Here is a 19,739-nt window from a genome sequence, read left to right on the forward strand (position 1 = left end):
GGCGGATCCCACCCACCGGGCGGCGGTAAGATTTTCAAAGACTACATTTATAACTCCGCCCCTATCATTGTTGCGTGCCGAACAGTCGAGTACATCTAACTGGCATTTTTACGTCGTACTGACACATACAGCCCGCTACAAAGTAATTTCCTGTTGCATTTAACGATTTAAAAAGAGTTGTGATACGAAATGAAATATTGATAACAATTTATGTTATTATTAAAGTGAACCTTTGTAACGGCATGGATCATCTTTGTTGAATATTTCTGAGTTCAACTCAAGCCGGAAGTGCATTAGAACCTACCATCAGTCCAGGTGCAACAATTATGTTATCACGTTACGTTACGACGATCAAGAACGTTCACGGCTTGCGGACCATTTCAAATATTATAATTTTATAATGGAAAAAAATCTTACGTGGGTTTATATTTTCGGCCGGAGTTCCACGAGATCGGCGCCGGCTGGCTCGGGAACGATCCCATCGGCATGACGGAGATTCCTCTCTCCTTGCAGAACTAGTTTGGGAAACACTTTGGGATCGTCGTCATTCTTTGTCTATGTTCTACAAAATTGTTCACGGTAATATCCGCCAGCATCTTGAAGACCTAATTACTCCTGAAGTTGCCGTTTCTGTCTGTTACGACCTTCGTAATAAGCACAACCTTCGGCTGCCATGTTGATTGATTATATGGATGATATCCTCTGGGAACAGCATTATGATGCGAGCGTGCGACTAAAAAAAGTTTGGAAAAACCTTTCCTTCATCATGAAATCTACGTGCATTGTCATAAAGGTTGAACAAATGGCTTAACACACAGAGTATGTATGGTATGGCGAGTAATAATAGACTGGGGTCCGGTCCATGAACTTGGAGTTAACTTCATGTAACTCTGAGTGCATCTCCCGTAGGCGGCAGAGCGGTAAACGTTAACTTCATGTAATTCTGTAAAGTTTAGTCCCAAGTTACTCCCAAGTTACCACCCCGCTCGTTTGGTGAGTCTTTGAATGTATTGTGTTTCTTTAAAACCCTTCGGATTTGTACCCTGATAAATCTCAAAATTTTACAGTAAGTCACGAGAAAATTCAAACATTGGGTTGACCTTATTGGAAAACACATGGTTCCGACACCCTTCTGAACAGTCGAATCGCGGGGAGCGATTTCTACCGAAAATGACCGAAATAAAACATGACGTAATGCTTGCAACAGCATGCGGTTGCTGATTGGTCAAATGTTGTCAGGGGTATTAGGGTTGCCGCCTGCTAGCAGAAGCCGGAAGTGAATTCCGCTTCCAAGGATCGAGATGGACTCCAGTTCAATTTTCCAATCGTCCCGAAACGTAACAAATCTACTTTCATTTCGACATCGGGACAGTAGTAACGAACACCTAATTTCTTATTTCCTGCGAAACATACCTTCGCTCTCACTGCGCTCAGACAGGCAAAGAAGGTTATCTATTACGTTATAGTGTAGCCTTCTTGGATAGGCGAAAGTAGGTCAATGGCTTGAACTTTTCACCCTTTTCACCCGGTCTGTTTGCTGTGTCAGGGAAACAGTTTTCTCATCTCAATATTACAATTAAAATAATCAATGACATTTTGTATTCACCAATCAACGGTCCCAGACTATAGGACGCCCCCTAGTTACAATGTCTAAATAATGATCGATGTAAGTCCCGACTTTAAAAGGGACAACTGCCGGCTCGGAGGTTCAGAATGGAGTTTGAGGACACCAGTTGCCAGAACTCTCCCGGGCCCCAAAGCTTTTGGTTCCCGCCGGGCGCGGGGCGCGGGGCCCGGGCACTTTCCACCGGCCGGGGCTCCGGGCACGATCTCCACTGGCCGGCACCGGCGGCGCAGCACCGAGGAATTACCGGGGAGCTCCGCTGGTATGGTCACCGGACTAGACAGGGGAAGCGCGCCGCCGCAGCCGGCTTGGTCAGCGTGGATTTTTACTTGGAACAAAATAGGTAAGGTCTTAAACTTAGTTGGTTTCTAAGATCTGTTTGTTATAGTTTTACACTGTTTACCTGGTTACCGGTCACAAACCGTAGAGGTACAGAGGAACCTACGAAGGACCGGTTGAAGCTATTAAAAATGTATGCTTTAATGTTACTTCCTAATGTTATAAATGTGCCATAATCGTATCAGTCTAAATTTTGCAATCACAGCCGTGTTTTTGCAGTGTCACGTCTGCTAGTTGTTGTACTAGTACCCAGTCTCTATTTTTTTTCTGTACGAGACTTGTATGTACTTCGTGTTCTGTATATGTATGTTTAGTAAACTTTCCCCTATTTCTGTTCGGAATTCTTGGTATCTTTCAAGCAGACTTTTTCTAGATTTCTATAACTTTTTCTATGTTATTCTGGTGTTCTTGGATCTCGCTATGTTGTCGTCATGTCCCAGGGTATTTCCTTATTGTGGTTCTAAATGGGACATCACTATGTGTGCTATTTATCACCGACAAAGATTCAGTCCTATAATTACTGCCATGGAGGAACGGTTCTACTAACCCTAGTACATGTATCACTCGCAGTGGTTTTGGGAAATTTTGGTGAGTTCGCTTTTACGATAAGAATTACAAATTATTGTTTACGGATTCGATGGCCGGGCAGAGTATCCATCATAGTCAGCGTCATAGTCAGCGTGACTTGAACGTTTTATTTGTGTGATGTTAGAAATTAAGTTCTTGGTTGTGTCTTCAAAGTTCCGGTGTCAGAATTTGGGTGTTGTTATATCATGACTGATCGATACGTCATTGTTGATCACTGACTCGGAGTTAGAGAAAGTTTAAAGTTGCTTGTTGGCTGGTTACCGCACGAGTGGAGAGAAGTTGGAATTTAAGTTTATTACGCATTAAAAATGTGTGCCACTTGACGTTAACTTCCACCGGGATCAAGTTTTTCGGCTTTACTTGATATTCTCGGACTCCTCTTTCCGACAAAACCCTTGTGTTCAAATGAGTGGCTTAGGGATATTTTGCAGGCCCCAGCCAAACTCTGCTGATATGTCAGATCTTTCCAGCTGGCCTTTCTAATCATTGTCGTCCTGTAACTGACCCGGTAAAATACCCCTGGGCGGGCGGGCAGTGCTGACTTCACTCATCTTGTTCTTTGTGTGGTTTATTCCGTCCATTTTGCTTGCAGAATTTGGTCAGTATTTCATTACAGATCCAGCTGGTTGTCTTTATCAGGAATCGACGATCAGTGTTTTAGTGAATTGTTTTTAATAGCTGCTCGTTTTTAGCTGCTGGTTTATGTAAAGTTTGAGCCACCTGACGCCAAGTTCCGCCGGGGTTTTCCGGTCTTACCCTCAATTCTCTACGTCAAGGCTCTTCTGTCCAGTAACCCCGGGCGTTGTTTTTCTTGTCTTTCCAGTAAACCTCAGACATGCAGCGAGGGATACCCTACTGTTCTACACTGAACACCGGTGCTGGCATATAAGGTTATGCCCTGTCCGCGCTAAACTGCCCGCACCTGCCAACGACTCGGGGTTCCGAACAGTGGAGACCATCTCAGTGCACGGAGAAGGTTTCAGTACGTCATATACTCATCTCTAGGTCAACGCAATTCACACAATTGCAAGTTGATATTATTTCCGCGTATTCTGTACATATGTGTAGTTTACCTGCTGACATCCCAACATAATAAGGTTCAAGTTTCACTATGCTGAATAACGCGACCCTAGCATGCAACAAACTTCGCTAACCAGTACTACATTGTTTCTTTCAGCTCTACATGACGACAAACACAACAGTTACTCAAGAATACAATCAAAAAGTGGAACAAAATACCAGGTGAGTGCCTAACCATCCTTATTTTATGCAATAGTGTTCATAATCACGATGGTTAAGCAATGTTCGCATCTCTATATAGTACTTCTTTCACAATAAGCTGTGTGACTTTTGAAATACGGTAACATGTTTACTATGATGTCATTGCTGGGAAAACAGTGTAGCCTGGGTGCCAGGCCCTGTGACACGATACTCCATTCAGTCGGGGAAACCACCCGCCCGGAACCCAGAATACATACTCTAGATAAATTGAAGAAGGATGCCAGCTCCGAAACTGGGGCGTGTTGGGCGATATAGATGCCCGATCGAGAGACTCAGAAAAAAAAACACTTTCTTTCTCCTAAGCGAGGAGGTAAGCTCCTTGTTCTAAGTGCTAGGGTCTGGCACATATGCTAGTCATAATGAAATTATATATATTACCTGGCAGCAGAAAATCTCACACGGCATGTATACTTCATGATGTCGCAAATTTCATTGCCAGAAAAGGGTGTATTTATGTGTCCGCTTCATTGCATTCTTTTAATTAATCGACTCACATTGCATATTTACATTTATGTGTAAAGCATGACCCCAAATCTTGTTGATTTAACCCTACCTAGACCGGGGGGGGGGGCTAAAAGTGCCCGCGGCAACTTTGATGTCACCTAGCGTCTGAACGGTTAGCCGTAGAACGGCCAAACTTGGTGACTTTTCCTAGAATATTGTTGGCAACAATTCTCTATCATTGGAATAAGATAATAATTTTTTCTGTTGCCATGGCAACGGATTTCTGACAGGCATTTTTTGCTAAATTTAGTACTTTTTGATTCAACAATAGAATTTTATGGGTTTTATGTCAAGTTACTCATGGTTTCTAATATTAATAACATCCCATATAATTTTATGTAAATTTTATCATTAAATATGCATAATTTATGCTAATTTGATGACGTCATTGGCCAAAATCCAAGATGGCGGACCATATCATTAGAACAGGTATATACAGGTTATTTTCATTAAATTTTCATCAATACTTTCATTTCTTTTTCCAAAAAAGGTTTAAATGAAGGTCTTCAGTATGTTTACAATGTATTTTAGGCTTTATCATGAAAAAAAAAATATTGTTGAAAATTCAAGATTGATGATCCAAGATGGCGGATATCTTAAATATGCATGAGGTCATTTTATGACGTCACCGGTGTTGCTATGGGCAACATAAGACTTAGTACACCATAATATTCTGTCATAAACACTTTTGGTACAGTTATGTTAAATACCATTTAGTTTTCAGGGAAAAACCTATTTAGACGATTTTGGCCAATAAAATCACATTAATGACGTCATAATGACGTCATATTACGTCATAACGACATAAAATTGTAGATATGATAATTTTACTAGTACACCATTCTCTGAAAATTTGGTGGTCATACGACATACCGTTCGCGATTTCGTTAGGGGGGGTCAAAAGAGCCCCCCCCCGGTCCCCCCATGTCAAAAAAAGCCCGGTCTAGGTAGGGTTAAGTTAGTCCTAGCTGGTCAAAGTTGGCATAGATTCATTTATGCTCTTTTCTCTCTTTATACCACAGGCAGACTTCGGCATGTCCACCCTGAGATGCAGACTACAGCAGGAATTTACTGGCTAGCACGAAACCCAGTCGTGGAAGGATTTGGGGTGTGCATTCATGTTTTTCACGCAAGAAAGTTGAAAAACAAGCACTGCAGCTGAATGCAACAGCATCGTGAAAGCAAAGAAAAAATAATAATAAAAGCAAGACTGACACAAACATGCATACATTGTGTGTTACATAGAAAACACACAAGTGAATAAAATTCCTTACACAAAACATCACTATTACATGTATCACACAGGTAAGTTATAAAAAAACGACCAGCATCATATAATTGAAACTAAAAACATAATTGAAGCATTATAAGCTTGAATGTCGCTCCTTGTTCTTTCTTATGAGCAAGAAAATTTGTTCTCTCTTGATAGGAGAAAACATATTTGAAATATCAATAAAGATAATCATTAATATTCTGTGTGCAAAAAGGCACAGTTTGCCCGAAAAGGTGCTTTTTGCATGCATGGTAACATAGGCCTTTCCTGCTGGGTCCGAAGACATAAGGCCGGAGGCTACCTCAAAACCAATTCCCCAGGGAATGCATTCGTAAAATTTTCTAAATTCTTTCAGCTTGATCGTAATATACTGTAAAAATGCCTCCGCCCCTGAGGCGTCGCCAAAAAAAACTCCCACAAAAGAGAACCAAATAACATTTCCCAGATACCATCAGTTATATTTTTCATCAAAATATTTGTAGATTAGGACTTAAGCTCAGTTTGGGAATGATAAGGATGCTTTGTTTTCTGGATCTGCAAATTGCATAGAAAATAGGTGAGTAACCATAGTGTTGCACGCATGTTTGTAATGTAATATAAAGTAATGTAGTGTAAGTTTATTCATCCAAGTGAAGTAACGTTAGTTGCTTCCAGTGAAGACATAGTAGATCCGCAGTGATTATTTGTTCTTCAGTGTTTTAGATTTGTAACGAGTAATCAACACCAAGAATGCGAGGTTGCTTTATGACATGTAGGTTCTAACTTTTGTGAATGACCAAATGTTGATTCACAGTAATATTTTTACATTCTTTTGCGTATTGTACAATACTTTGATTTGCAATAAACTAGATGGCTATACAATGTCTTTGTGTGCTCTCACATTTTTACATTTCATGGAAAATTTAGTTAAAAGGAGACAGCCTTGCCTTTCTATTTGTAAGCGAAGTTAAGAAGTCTTATTAAGCATTTCTTCAGATACTGAAATGTACAAATGCTGTAATGTGCCCAAAACACGACCTGACAGCATTTTAGTGTTGTACTGCAATTGTAGCCATTCTCTTTAACGTAATACAAATCTGTGAATCTTACTCTTATACATCAATGTCCTATTTTATGTCATTCTGGGACGTTGTAGTTACCACTATGAAGAATGCTACAACCATCATAGTAATACAATCCAAGCAGTCTATTATTACATGTCATTCGAGAAAGCCAAACAGGTGCAATGGCATCGTACATGTTGTATTCTGTTCAGGTAAGTAATCATATAAATTCCAGTTACACATAACAGCAGCAGTAGTTCTTGTTGACTGTCATTGTTGTTGTTGGACCCCCCCCCCCCTGGTGCTGTTGTGCGCCTATTATATCACGTTGTTCTGTCTGTGGTGACGTGATAGTTCTCTACAACACAGGCCACATAGATCTTCAGTCCTGTGTCACTGGTACCAGCCTGGTCGCCACGTCTACCTGTCGCCACAGACTCTGAAGGGTTTAAGATAAAAACACGACTTAGTAGCAGTATTAACCTGTACATTAAGAGTTATCATCTGGCGATGTGTGGTAAAAGTAATGGGAACAATGGGTCTTAAACTTGAACTTACACTTGATGAAATGGCTTCAAACCATCTGTGTAATGCTTTTACATTTCATATCACCAAACAGAAGCTCTAGTCCTAGAAATATTATAGATTTAGCCTGCGTCAAAACAAAATGCGTACCTTTGTCGCCTGTTACATGGTAGGTCCGGTTGACACAACCCCAATAGATTGTACGTCCACCATTACGGTGCTCGGGTTCGTCCACCTGTGTGGGAGGGGGTTGAGATTCGTCCTCTGAAATAGAATTCGGTGACATGTTAATGCTGGCTTATAACTTCGACAAAAACATCGGTGTACGAGCAAGACAACATGCATTCTTCATTGTTGACATCCTGACCTCTCTAGAATGAAATCTTACGTTTTGCACTGACCACCTCAGTGGTAACTCTACCTGCTGCCTATTGTGGGGCACAAAGGTCTTTATTTACGCAGTAAAGCATTCAGTACGGCTACAGGTTATTGTCGTACAACAGTCAGCCGCGGAAGCTATGGCTTGTACCAAGCATGCCCTTAAGTTTTTTCTCGCTTATTACCTATCTTAGCTTTGGTAGTTTTTATATCAGACGTTAACATACACAGTAGTTTCACGTAGTTTGTTAAGGCACTAAATGTTGTGGCAATTACTTGATTGTAACACGAATGCACAGTAAGCACTCAGTCATTCAGACTCAAATGAAACATGCCTTATTGAGTATTTACGTACAACAGACAGCCATGGAGCCAATGGATTGTACTTAGCGCGACGAACCTGATGTCAGGCAAGCTTTTCACCTGTTCCGTTTTATGGTCATTGTTGGTCAATTTCATATGAGAGTTACATACACAGAGTACTTTAAATTTACGGATTTTCTTATTAGTTGAACATTGTGGTCATTACTTATTCCTGACACAAATGAACAGTGAACACACGACTTAAGACGACCTTGTCAAAACTGAAGATCGTGCACTCAAGTGAATGCAATGGCTTCATACGTCTTCTTGAAGATATAATCATACCTACATGTTACTGTATATTTTTTAATGTGAGGAACGTCTATATGACATGTTAACATTGACCGGTTAACATGTAATAGTTGAAAACGATTCTGCTCTTCCGATATTATCGGTCAAGCTTTGAAAAAATGAGTCGCATGACAAAAACATTTCAGGCAGCAATATTTAGATGGAGGCAAAGACTCCAGTTTGTAATAATCACAAGTAAATGATCCCTGGAATCCTTATGACGGGTAGTGAAATTCTACCACTGTCCCCGGGATTGCAACTCGAAGAAGAGGTGTACGTGTAGACATGTGCATAGAAAACAAACTTACCAGTCTTAGGCTTGGTGTTCAGCCTCTTGTAGTTTTTATAAATGTCCCAGAGCTATATCCCGAGTCGAATGATTCGCAAAAAACTCATGTTGTAGCTTACTACCGTACCCGCTCCTTGCCCCGATAAATATTAAGGTACTAGTTGTACTGTGACTAGTATTGTGACGGAAGGTGATTGGAGTAACTTTTGTCAGGCAACACGAGTATACCTGAGTTTTAGACCTTGTGGGCGGAGTTAGGGGAGTCTATCATGCAGGGGTACATGCAATCATATTGTTGTGGATCCAGGCATTTGGAAAAGGTTTTCAAATACATTTGTCATTAAAGCTATTATAAAAACAGTCATAAAATTGAAATTAATGAACAAATCATAATGTGCGTCTCAGGATTAAGTCATTTATATCCATCCAACGTTTAGCCACCCTTCCCGACGAAAGTGGTACGACCGTAGTACGATCAATAGGTCATTAAAATAGGGGGAAGTCCCTTGAAGTACAAACCCAACCCTCCCAGCATGGCTGTTTATATGAGCTCCAGCCTCAAGCATAGCTCTTGTACACAACTACACAGGCTCAAAACTAGGCGGTGCAAAGATCAGATGTTTACACTCTTGCTAAGGAAGGTTTCACTGCTATTCTGTGAGGTATAATAGCATGATTCATTACTGTTGTTTGCCCGATGTCAAGTAAGAGAAGTGTAAGACGTAGTGTTTGGGTCTTGTCATGTTAAATGTTGGTGGATAGAAGTATATGGATGTAAATGGTTGACCTTGTCATCCTCTATTGCCTCATAGGTGACACAATAGCGCTAGTGGGTACAGACTTTAGGTACATGACACGTATAAGAAAGATACTGGACGGAAACATCAGATTGTCTTTGACCAGTTATCCTCCAAAGAAATTTCCTTTGAAAGGTCTTAAAACGGTACTGGAAGGAAATGGTTTGGTTTGAAATAATACGTTGAACTTTGTTTCCGCTGTGCTTAGACTAACTTAGGACAAAAAACAGCAATATTTATCAGAATTCTGACTGTTTCAATAGGTCACGAGAACTTTTTCATAGCACTTGAGAATATTACATATTCGGACGAAACATATTGCCATCATTACACCAGTCGCAACAAGTAGGTGAGAGTCCTGCTTGTACAAACGGAATCCTTGCAGTATTGATGTTGTACAAATGTCAGCCGGCTCATGACGTAGCTATTGTACACATCGAGCTTTGTACGGAGTGGAGACACAGTACGCAGGTTATGTTGACACACACTCGGTGGCAAAAAACACCTTAACTTCATGGTACAAACACAACCCTCTCAGCACGGATGTTGTACATGATTCCTAGCCTCTAAATGTAACAATTCGTAACAAAACGCACAGAACGAACTTGGTCCGGAGAGTAGACACAGTATAAAGGTTAATATATAACACACACTCGATGTAAAAGAAGTCACAACTTGTTTAATGGGTCAATATTTTCTGTATCAGTATAACCAGTATAACCGCTCTTCGGCGTATTAAACACACCAGCTTTTGGTATAACGACCCTTCAGGGTAATACACCAGCTTCTGTATCTGTATAGCCGGTACAACCGCCCTTCTGCGTAACACACCAGCTTCTGTATTTGTATAGCCGGTACCACCGCCCTCCGGCGTAACACACCAGCTTCTGTATCTGTAAAGCCAGTACAACCGCCCTTCGGAGTAACACCAGCTCCCAGGCACGCGGCGTTAGTCATACGATATGATTTGGTGTACCATTTCCATACAAAATTGTGCGACAAACACAAAATGCTGAACGGTTCACAGCGCCGCGCTACAAAACGCCAAGTCACAGGGAAAGTCCCTACATGTACAAACCCAACCCTCCCAGCATGACTGTTGTACATCATTCCTAGGCTCAAAACGTATGTCTTGTACACAACTCAGCAGGATTGAGAGTAGGCTCGGTTAAGAGATGTTAACACTGTTGCTAAGGAAGGGTTCACCGTTTAGCCGAGCAGTATGATAGCATGATGTCATCACTGTTGTTTGTTCAATGTCAGGTAAGAGATCGCCCACGTGCATGGCGTGGTGTTTCGGGGAACTGATACAAATACAAACAACTATAAAATAAATCCTCTATAACTTGCCATCCTCTATTTCAGGTTCAAGTTTATTTATTTTACCAGGGCATGTCTCAGATCCGTTGATCTGATTTTCAGGTATCCCTGGGCACACATTAAAAATTACATTCATAAAAAAATTACACAAGTTGAAAACAACAATATACAAATAACGTAACATTTACATGTACAAAACAGTTATAGTATACATTAGGCACATTTAGTTCATTCATTTGCCAGGTTCAGTCCTAAATTCTGCAGTCCTCTACAGCCTATAACTTCATAGCTCACAAAAACACCAGGTCCAGGTAACAGTGCGGTCGCACAACACTGTCTACTGACACTTATGTCTCCCCTAAAACAACATGGAAGACGGAGAAGAAGCCTGCGTGCCTGTGTGTACAATTTCTACTCACTGGTTTCAGGAAATAAAGGAGCACAAAAACGATGATTCCACCATCGTAGATAAAGGGTTGCTAAAGACTGCAAACAAATGCTTCAAGTATGATAGAGAATCTCACATAAATAGTAGATATTACAATATAGCCCCCGACCAAAGGTTCTGTCCATTTTGTCCAAAGCATATAGAAAATGAATTTCATTTTGTTATGGAATGTACCAAATATGATGTTATACGTAACAAGCTATTTACATTTCTCGAATCAAGAACCATAGATTTTAAGAGTCTCGATGTTGGAGACAGATTTGAATATATCTTTACATGTAACGGTCCCCACAACGCAAAAATAGGTAGATATATAAAGGAATGCTTTGCTATTAGAAAAAATACCGAAACTTGTGATTAGCCCACTTGATTATAACACTTTATTAACGACTTATGATATCCCTTATTATTTGAATGATTATGATATAGATATGTTAGGTTTTATTCGACATTAGGTCTTATTCAACACACTTATTTTATTGTTGTTACTCTCTTTATGTAGTTTGCCATACAATGTACCATGTGCATTTGTCGTGCAATAAAGTTCTTCCATAAACGCAGACTACACTATAGGGAGTACATTTTGTTTTTAAGTTTCTCTTACTGAAACGTCTCACCACAGAGTCACGGTTTGCACCAGGGCAGAGGAAGAAAGGAACCGGAGGAACCACTGTGTTCAAGGTCAACTACAGTCGGGAACGGAAACAAACTGGAGTTGAAAATAGTATAAGAAAGTTTTGTAGTATTTGGCAAGATTATGCATTGCCATAACTTCTACAATGCCTCGCAAGGTGGTAGACGACAGCAGTGGCCGGACATGTATGTATGTATGTGTGTATGTATGTATGTATGTATGTATCTCCGGTGTTTCGGCGGAGAAATTAAAGCTGCAGCATCCTGTAGCTTTAGCTTGGTGTGCCAAGAAATAAAAACGAGCATCCGAATGTTAAAGAGAAAAACTGCTGAAATATATGCAACTGGTAATTGATCATTCACGTAATGCTGTATAAACTAGACTGAGATAATAAGACGGAAATTGTACGAAACTTAAAAAATAATGTAAAAATCGTGTTTAAGTACTTCCTGGCTTATTAAAAGCAGATCAATACATAGAGATAAACAATTAAAATGTTAGGACTTATTCAATGTGTGAGTTCTGAGCGTATGTATTATGTAAAGTTAACATTCATCTAAGATATATGTATACATGATATATAAGGTTAACATTCATCTAACATATACACGATATATAAGGTTAACAATCATCTAAGACATATACACGCTATATTATATAAGGTTAACAATCATCTAAGATACACATGATGTATCAGATATGGTTGCTAATAGGTTAACGATCATCGATCTTAGATATGCGCGATATATAAGTTTAACAATCATCTAAGATATACACGATATATAAGGTTAACAATAATCTAAAATATACACGTTATATTATATAAGGTTAACATTCATGTAAGATATACGCGATCTATAACGTTAGCATTCATCTAAGATATACACGATATATAAGTTTTACAATCATCTAACATATACACGATATATAAGGTTATATTATAGAAGGTTAACATTTATCTGAGATATACACGATATAGAAGGTTAACTTTAATCCAAGATATACACGATATATAAAGTTAGCAATTATATAAGATATACACGATATATAAGGTTAGCATTCATCTAAGATATACACGATATAGAAGGTTAACATTTATCTAAGATGTACGCGATATATAAGGTTAACAATCATCTAAGATATACATTATATGTCATATAAGGTTAAAAATCATCTAAGATATACACGTCCCACACTAACCACAGCCAGTATACCGGCAAATCGTCATGAGGTCATTCACCCCGGTACTACAGAATACTAGTACGTCATAGCGTGCGCTATGAATCATGGGAACCCCACCAAAACCGTCGACAAACCTTCTCACCTGCGGACGTACCACTGTCTTCAAGACGCCGTGAGAACTCACCTGTACGTCTTGTGACATCAGAACTAACAGCCTTTGGTTCCTGGAGCGTCCGAGAACCTTACAGAGATATTAAAGACCGGGAAAAGGTTACCAATCTCTCACAAGACACATCTGGAAAAACTCAGGTAAACCCGGAAGTAACGGGTGCATCATACGTAGCAGGGCCTGAAGTACAAAAACTAAAGAAACTTTTACCACAGCCCTTCAGCACACAGATAAACTGTTGATGTTGATTGAATTAGAAAGTATTGACGCTATGTTTGTATGGTTTTGAAATTATCGCTCCTTTGTTAGTACAGTTTGATCTACAGTGTTCGGAAACGCTTGAGAAACCATGATAATTTGTAAATCAGGTATGTCCTGAGCGCGCTGTACATGATGCTCGGTCTGTTCCACTACCATAATATTGTTTAGGGAGAGAAATGATACATTTGTGGGTCTGTGTTTGCGCTACAGGAAAGTTCTAGATCTATTTAGTCTTACTTACGGCAGTGTCACTAGGCAGGTGGTGTGTATCTATCTGTAGGGTCAGACCAGGCATGGACGGAAGAGAACAGGAGACAATGGAGGAAGTCGAGGAGTCCGGGTCAGAGAAGTCCGGGTCTGAAGAGTCGAGTTTGAAAAAAAGGAGGGAAGACGAGGAGGTATAGTAAAAGAATACTTTATAAAAAGAGTATTGATGTTACACACAGACAAGCCACACAGTGCATATGGTGGTGTATATCTGTATCAGGCCTTTTTCTCTAGCCTAAAGTGTAGATTGGTCCGCCCGTAGGGTGGTCTCCTTGCGACAGGACAGCTCGGTAGTCTGTTTTTTACATTTATCTGTAACGTTACATGATACTACTATGTTTCTTTTCACATGTGTTGTTTGTACCATGTTATGTGTCTGTATACTATGGGCCGTTGAGTCTGAAATAAACAATTAACATGCACTATGCACACATAGAGGAGATAAATGATATGTCTTTTTATAACTTTACACTGAGAGACATGAAAGGAAGTGAAATATCAGTATGACGGATAAATGAAGGGATATGTGTTTAATCTTGCTGAGTGTTGTTCTGATTGACTGAGTGTTGACAGTTGTTTCTCCTGTTCCTGTCTGCCGCCACTATAGGCGCTGTGGCACGCTGCAGGAGAAGGAGACACGGACAGAGTGAAGCAGCTGTTAGCGGAGGGAGTCAACCCTAATGCTGCTGGCTTTTTGGTATGTTGCCATGTCTTTCGTCACTTTGCTTATATATGGTAATGAAAAATTTAAGGCTGTGCAATGAAAATCAAGAGGCAGCAGGGACAAACCGCTTATAAAAGACACAGATGGGAAGGGCAATGCCGCACTGGTCGCTGCACCCGTCTTTAGCTTTCAGCTTGTCTGTAACATATCCGTAACATTTAACAAAACAAAGCAATATTTGGAATTTTCCACATTTGTACCAGTAGTTTCAGCAGCTCCAATTTTACTTCTACTAGTTTACTTCTTACTACTTACTACTAGTTCCCGCCATGATGTGTTTTACAGCAACTGACTCCACTGCACCGGGCAGCCAAGTATGGTCACCATGAAACTGCATCAGCTTTGCTGGCAGCCGGTGCAGATGTGAACGCATGGGACCTTGACGTAGGTAGACTAACTATTGCCCTACAAGAAATTTTTTTAATGTCATTTTATACGATTTCACATTCATTTTCTATATAGCATTTGCTGTTTAAAATATAACCAACACAAAAATATCACCAACACACAGCAATACACAGATTGCATATTTGTCCGTTACGTTGCAATACTGAAGACTTTTTGATGTGTCTTACAGCAAGACTCTCCTCTACACAAGGCAGCCGGGAGTGGCCACCATAAAACTGTATCAGCTTTACTGACAGCTGGTGCAGATGTTAACGTACGGAACGAGGAGGTAGATAGACTGACTGCTGTGACGCAGAAACATTTTTATGTCTCTTATGGGATTTGACATCTATCGCCAGCTTTACTTGCTGAATTCCGTTAGAATTGTCAACAAAATATTATAAACTGCACATTTGTCCGTCCTGTTGTCATGCTGAAGACCATCTGATCTATTTTACAGCAAGACTCTCCCCTGCACCTGGCAGCCTGGAGTGACCGCCATGAAATTGTGTCAGTTTTACTGACAGCTGATGCAGATGTGAACGCACGGAACGAGCGGGTAGGTAGACTGATTGCTGTGAAACAAGAAATATTTCTGTATCATCTTGTAAGATTTGAGATTCATCTTCTCAATCTTCTTACTTAGTGGTTTATTTCCTGTCTACAATCTAACTTGTTGCCAACATGAAGCTGGTGCGGTTTTGAAGGCATGGGGCTATACAGCATGTCATCAACTGTCTGAATACATCATACATTTTTTTGGTGCCATAAAGCTTGGGTTGCACATACATTACCATGCATATAGCGCCCTGTATATGTACAATTTAGGGTTATTTTCATGAAACGCATCACGCCAGAGCGAAACGCAACGAATGCAGTAGTAACTACGCCATCGCATGGCAAAAAAGGTCAGGGGTCGATGACCTGATGAAGACACGAAATTGAAAAATATTGCGCAAAAAATGTCGGCAGGACAAGATTTAAATTGCAGTGTTACCGTTATTATCCATTATTAGAAACAACCAGTATGAAAGGCAAAGTTAGGAAATGGTTTCAAGAGAGCTTGGAGTCAGTAAGTGATGTAAACATATACATTGCTATGTTGCACTGTCAATGCCCCAACAGGAAAACACACCCCTCCATGACGCAGCTATACGGGGCCACCCCAAGTGTGCGGAAATACTGCTGCAGCACGGGGCTGATGCCGGTCTCAGGAACGAGGTCAGTCAATTTTTTTGCTTCTCTGGTAAAAAACTGTCCACCAATCCAGCAATACAATATTGGCTTTACTTCCTTTGGAATAGAAGTAAGACGTTTTAAACAAGGTTGATTCATTTAGATACATACATCACTGCCCTAGGCAACGAGGAAGCTGTTGTTGGAATAAACACAGAAATCACGATGTGTTCAGTGGTATTCCTGCATCGTATTACATAAACACGAACCAATTTCTTTCTAGACAGAGGCTTTGCTGCTGTACCTACTGTATGGTATTGTATATGTTTTCGATGCTTAATACATATTGTCTATTGTCATTCAGTCGTGTTTATTTCCGATATTTCAACATTTATGGGCCTTTAATTGACAGCATGTTCATTCCTAGGATGGTCAAACGGCGGAGGACATCGCTGCAGATGAGGACACACGTGACGCTGATCCGGTCACGGAATATGAGGAAGAACTAATTACTCTTGGTAGAAAGGAAATACTGAAGCTTCTCCGACAACAGAATAATGTGAGTCGCTTCAAAACCTACTTGATTCAAAATCATAAAGCATGATATCTAAAGAATATATCTGACATGACTGTTAATTTCTTGTAAAACACTTTGGTTCACAAACAACTGCTGATAATATTATTAAACTACAAGATGATGAAGATGATATGAAGTTGTTTTTTAGTTTCCCTGGTACGCGTGCTAGTATTTGAATTTTGTATTCTGCTTGGCAGTTTGGAGAAAGATGTATTTTTTGACTATCATAAGAAACATTTAGCTACAAGCGCAGTTGGAAGGCATGTGATCTATCTATAGAAACATGTACATGTATTAAAAATAAATATACATGTCCAATTTCACCCTACTGCAACTTACTTGTTACTTGAAGTGTTTCAGAAAGACTTGTACAAATGCCCTCATAGCAAACACTTTCACGTGTACATGTTTGCAGGAAGTCTCCAAACGTAAGAAAGGCTACGATCCTGTACTCGTCCGGTTCTATGAAGAAAGCGGGATGACCGTGGCGAAGAAGGATTGTCCGTTGATAGAAGAAGCAGCTAAGCAGAGCGGGAAAACTGTAGACCAAGTGAAGGTGTGTCTTTGTGATGACTGGTTGATTCCTTGAGCTTAATCAGTTGTATCTTATCTCACTAAAGGCTGAAACGTTTTGTGCTGATAGAGGGGCTTAAGCTGGAATTGTTGGTGTAACTCGTAAATTTTCTGTAGCAAGAACCATAAGAAATCGTACTCTGTGCCTCAAATGAATTGTCATTCATCTTTTCGTTATATCATCCTGGTTAACAGTCATGTCATTTGTAATGATTTTTCAGAGCTTTATCGGTAACTATCGTAGGAGTAAGGGCGGCAGTAAGCGGAGCCTCCCCACAGACGACATGGGGGCTGAGAACATCACGGGACATCGTGAAGACTTAGGGATGTCGGCAACAAAGGGTAAGGTGTAACACACAACTATTTGTAAATTAACTGTTGAATACTTGACTCAGTAGATCATTCTATCTCAGACGTCGGCTTTACGTAAGTGCACGAGAAGTAAAGTGATACAATTATAAATGTCTGATAAAATACTAAAATCTTCTCATCCAGGAGACAGCAGTGTTCCACTCGAAATACAGCTGGGCAAAGGTTAGTAATAGCGCAGGCGCAGAGGGCCCAGTTTTAGTATATAGAGATGGCAATGTAATGTAGAGTGTAAAGAAGTCTTTTTCTAGGGAAATGTTGTTGTTTTGGACTTGGATGTTATAGGTAAGGGTTGTAGTATTTTAATTTTGGTGAAAAAACAGACTTGCAGCCATGTTTGTGTTGTCTGGCTGGCTGAAGAAGATATAGGTTTACATGCGGTCATCAGCTGTCCAGAGAGGTCAGGGGTCACTTCTCAATGTTTGGGTAGAATTCTCGCATGGTTTAGGTGCGTAGGATTTTGTCATTTTTGGGAATGGAGACTTGAGAGGTTGGCCTACCCTGCCAATGTATGTTCTTCAAGGTCTAAAACTCAGGTATATGAATGTTGACCACGTTGTTTTGACATAATTCCCATATATTAACATAGGAAAGCCCTATTACTGTGCTGTGCCCTGCACCCATTTGAGGAGGGGGTCCAGATAGGCTGTAAGGGCTTATATTTCCCTGAAATCAGTTATTTGGGCAAGGAGCAGGCATCAGCTGACTCACTGGACCCAGATTTCCCATGAAATTTTGAGATTTTTAGTGTTTTTAGCCATTTTTAATAGTTTTCTGTATTCTTTATTGACAATGCAATATACTGTCCCTGAAATGCTAAAAGGCTAACTTGAATGCAACTTTAGGGGCCTGGCATAAGGAAAGATAGCTTCCTTATGCCAGGGTGAGCAGCTTTTGACTTTTCCTTCTTGTTTTTATTACTTTTTGCTCATTATTATGGGCCTCGCCAATTGCCTTAGACTAGTGCCCTAGACCTGGAAAAGGGCCCCAGACACCTGTTTCTAGATTTTATTCCCAGGGGACCATTCCTGGTCTGACATCTTCGACACTTGGGATGGTTGTTAACAACCCCTCCCCGGTTTATGTGAAATGATTGAAACCTGTCGACCTTGAACTTGGCCGCCCTGACAGGGCAAAGGTTAGTAATAGCGCAGGCGCAGAGGGCCCAGTTTTAGTATATAGAGATGGCAATGTAATGTAGAGTGTAAAGAAGTCTTTTCTAGGGAAATGTTGTTGTTTGGACTTGGATGTTATAGGTAAGGGTTGTAGTATTTTAATTTTGGTGAAAAAACAGACTTGCAGCCATGTTTGTGTTGTCTGGCTGGCTGAAGAAGATATAGGTTTACATGCGGTCATCAGCTGTCCAGAGAGGTCAGGGGTCACTTCTCAATGTTTGGGTAGAATTCTCGCATGGTTTAGGTGCGTAGGATTTTGTCATTTTTTGGGAATGGAGACTTGAGAGGTTGGCCTACCCTGCCAATGTATGTTCTTCAAGGTCTAAAACTCAGGTATATGAATGTTGACCACGTTGTTTTGACATAATTCCCAGTTTATGTGAAATGATTGAAACCTGTCGACCTTGAACTTGGCCGCCCTGCACCCATTTGAGGAGGGGGTCCAGATAGGCTGTAAGGGCTTATATTTCCCTGAAATCAGTTATTTGGGCAAGGAGCAGGCATCAGCTGACTCACTGGACCCAGATTTCCCATGAAATTTTGAGATTTTCAGTGTTTTTAGCCATTTTTAATAGTTTTCTGTATTCTTTATTGACAATGCAATATACTGTCCCTAAAATGCTAAAAGGCTAACTTGAATGCAACTTTAGGGGCCTGGCATGAGGAAAGATAGCTTCCTTATGCCAGGGTGAGCAGCTTTTGACTTTTCCTTCTGTTTTTATTACTTTTTGCTCATTATTATGGGCCTCGCCAATTGCCTTAGACTAGTGCCCTAGACCTGGAAAAGGGCCCCAGACACCTGTTTCTAGATTTTATTCCCAGGGGACCATTCCTGGTCTGACATCTTCGACACTTGGGATGGTTGTTAACAACCCCTCCCCGGTTTATGTGAAATGATTGAAACCTGTCGACCTTGAACTTGGCCGCCCTGCACCCATTTGAGGAGGGGGTCCAGATAGGCTGTAAGGGCTTATATTTCCCTGAAATCAGTTATTTGGGCAAGGAGCAGGCATCAGCTGACTCACTGGACCCAGATTTCCCATGACATTTTTAGATTTTTAGTGTTTTTAGCCATTTTTAATAGTTTTCTGTATTCTTTATTGACAATGCAATATACTGTCCCTAAAATGCTAAAAGGCTAACTTGAATGCAACTTTAGGGGCCTGGCATGAGGAAAGATAG

General features: G+C 40.4%; 2 protein-coding genes and 1 long non-coding RNA gene across 3 annotated transcripts in view; all 3 read left to right on the top strand.

The window, feature by feature from the left end:
- LOC109477944 overlaps positions 1-19,739 on the top strand; it is a 54,064-nt gene that overhangs the window by 9,155 nt on the left and 25,170 nt on the right. The gene's annotated exons all lie outside the window — the stretch shown is intronic.
- Positions 1,924-3,966, top strand: LOC109477947. The gene is made up of 3 exons (XR_002140699.1): positions 1,924-1,967; positions 3,375-3,533; positions 3,729-3,966. It is a non-coding gene; the product is annotated as an uncharacterized LOC109477947 (long non-coding RNA).
- LOC109477943 overlaps positions 15,818-19,739 on the top strand; it is a gene marked incomplete at its 3' end in the record, with an annotated part of 45,062 nt that continues 41,140 nt past the window's right edge. The window contains exon 1 of the mRNA XM_019779404.1: positions 15,818-15,908. The remainder of the gene's footprint in view (positions 15,909-19,739) is intronic.

Source organism: Branchiostoma belcheri, unplaced genomic scaffold, assembly GCF_001625305.1.
Source record: "Branchiostoma belcheri isolate BF01 breed outbred unplaced genomic scaffold, Haploidv18h27 scaffold414, whole genome shotgun sequence".
Classification (NCBI taxonomy): domain Eukaryota; kingdom Metazoa; phylum Chordata; class Leptocardii; order Amphioxiformes; family Branchiostomatidae; genus Branchiostoma; species Branchiostoma belcheri.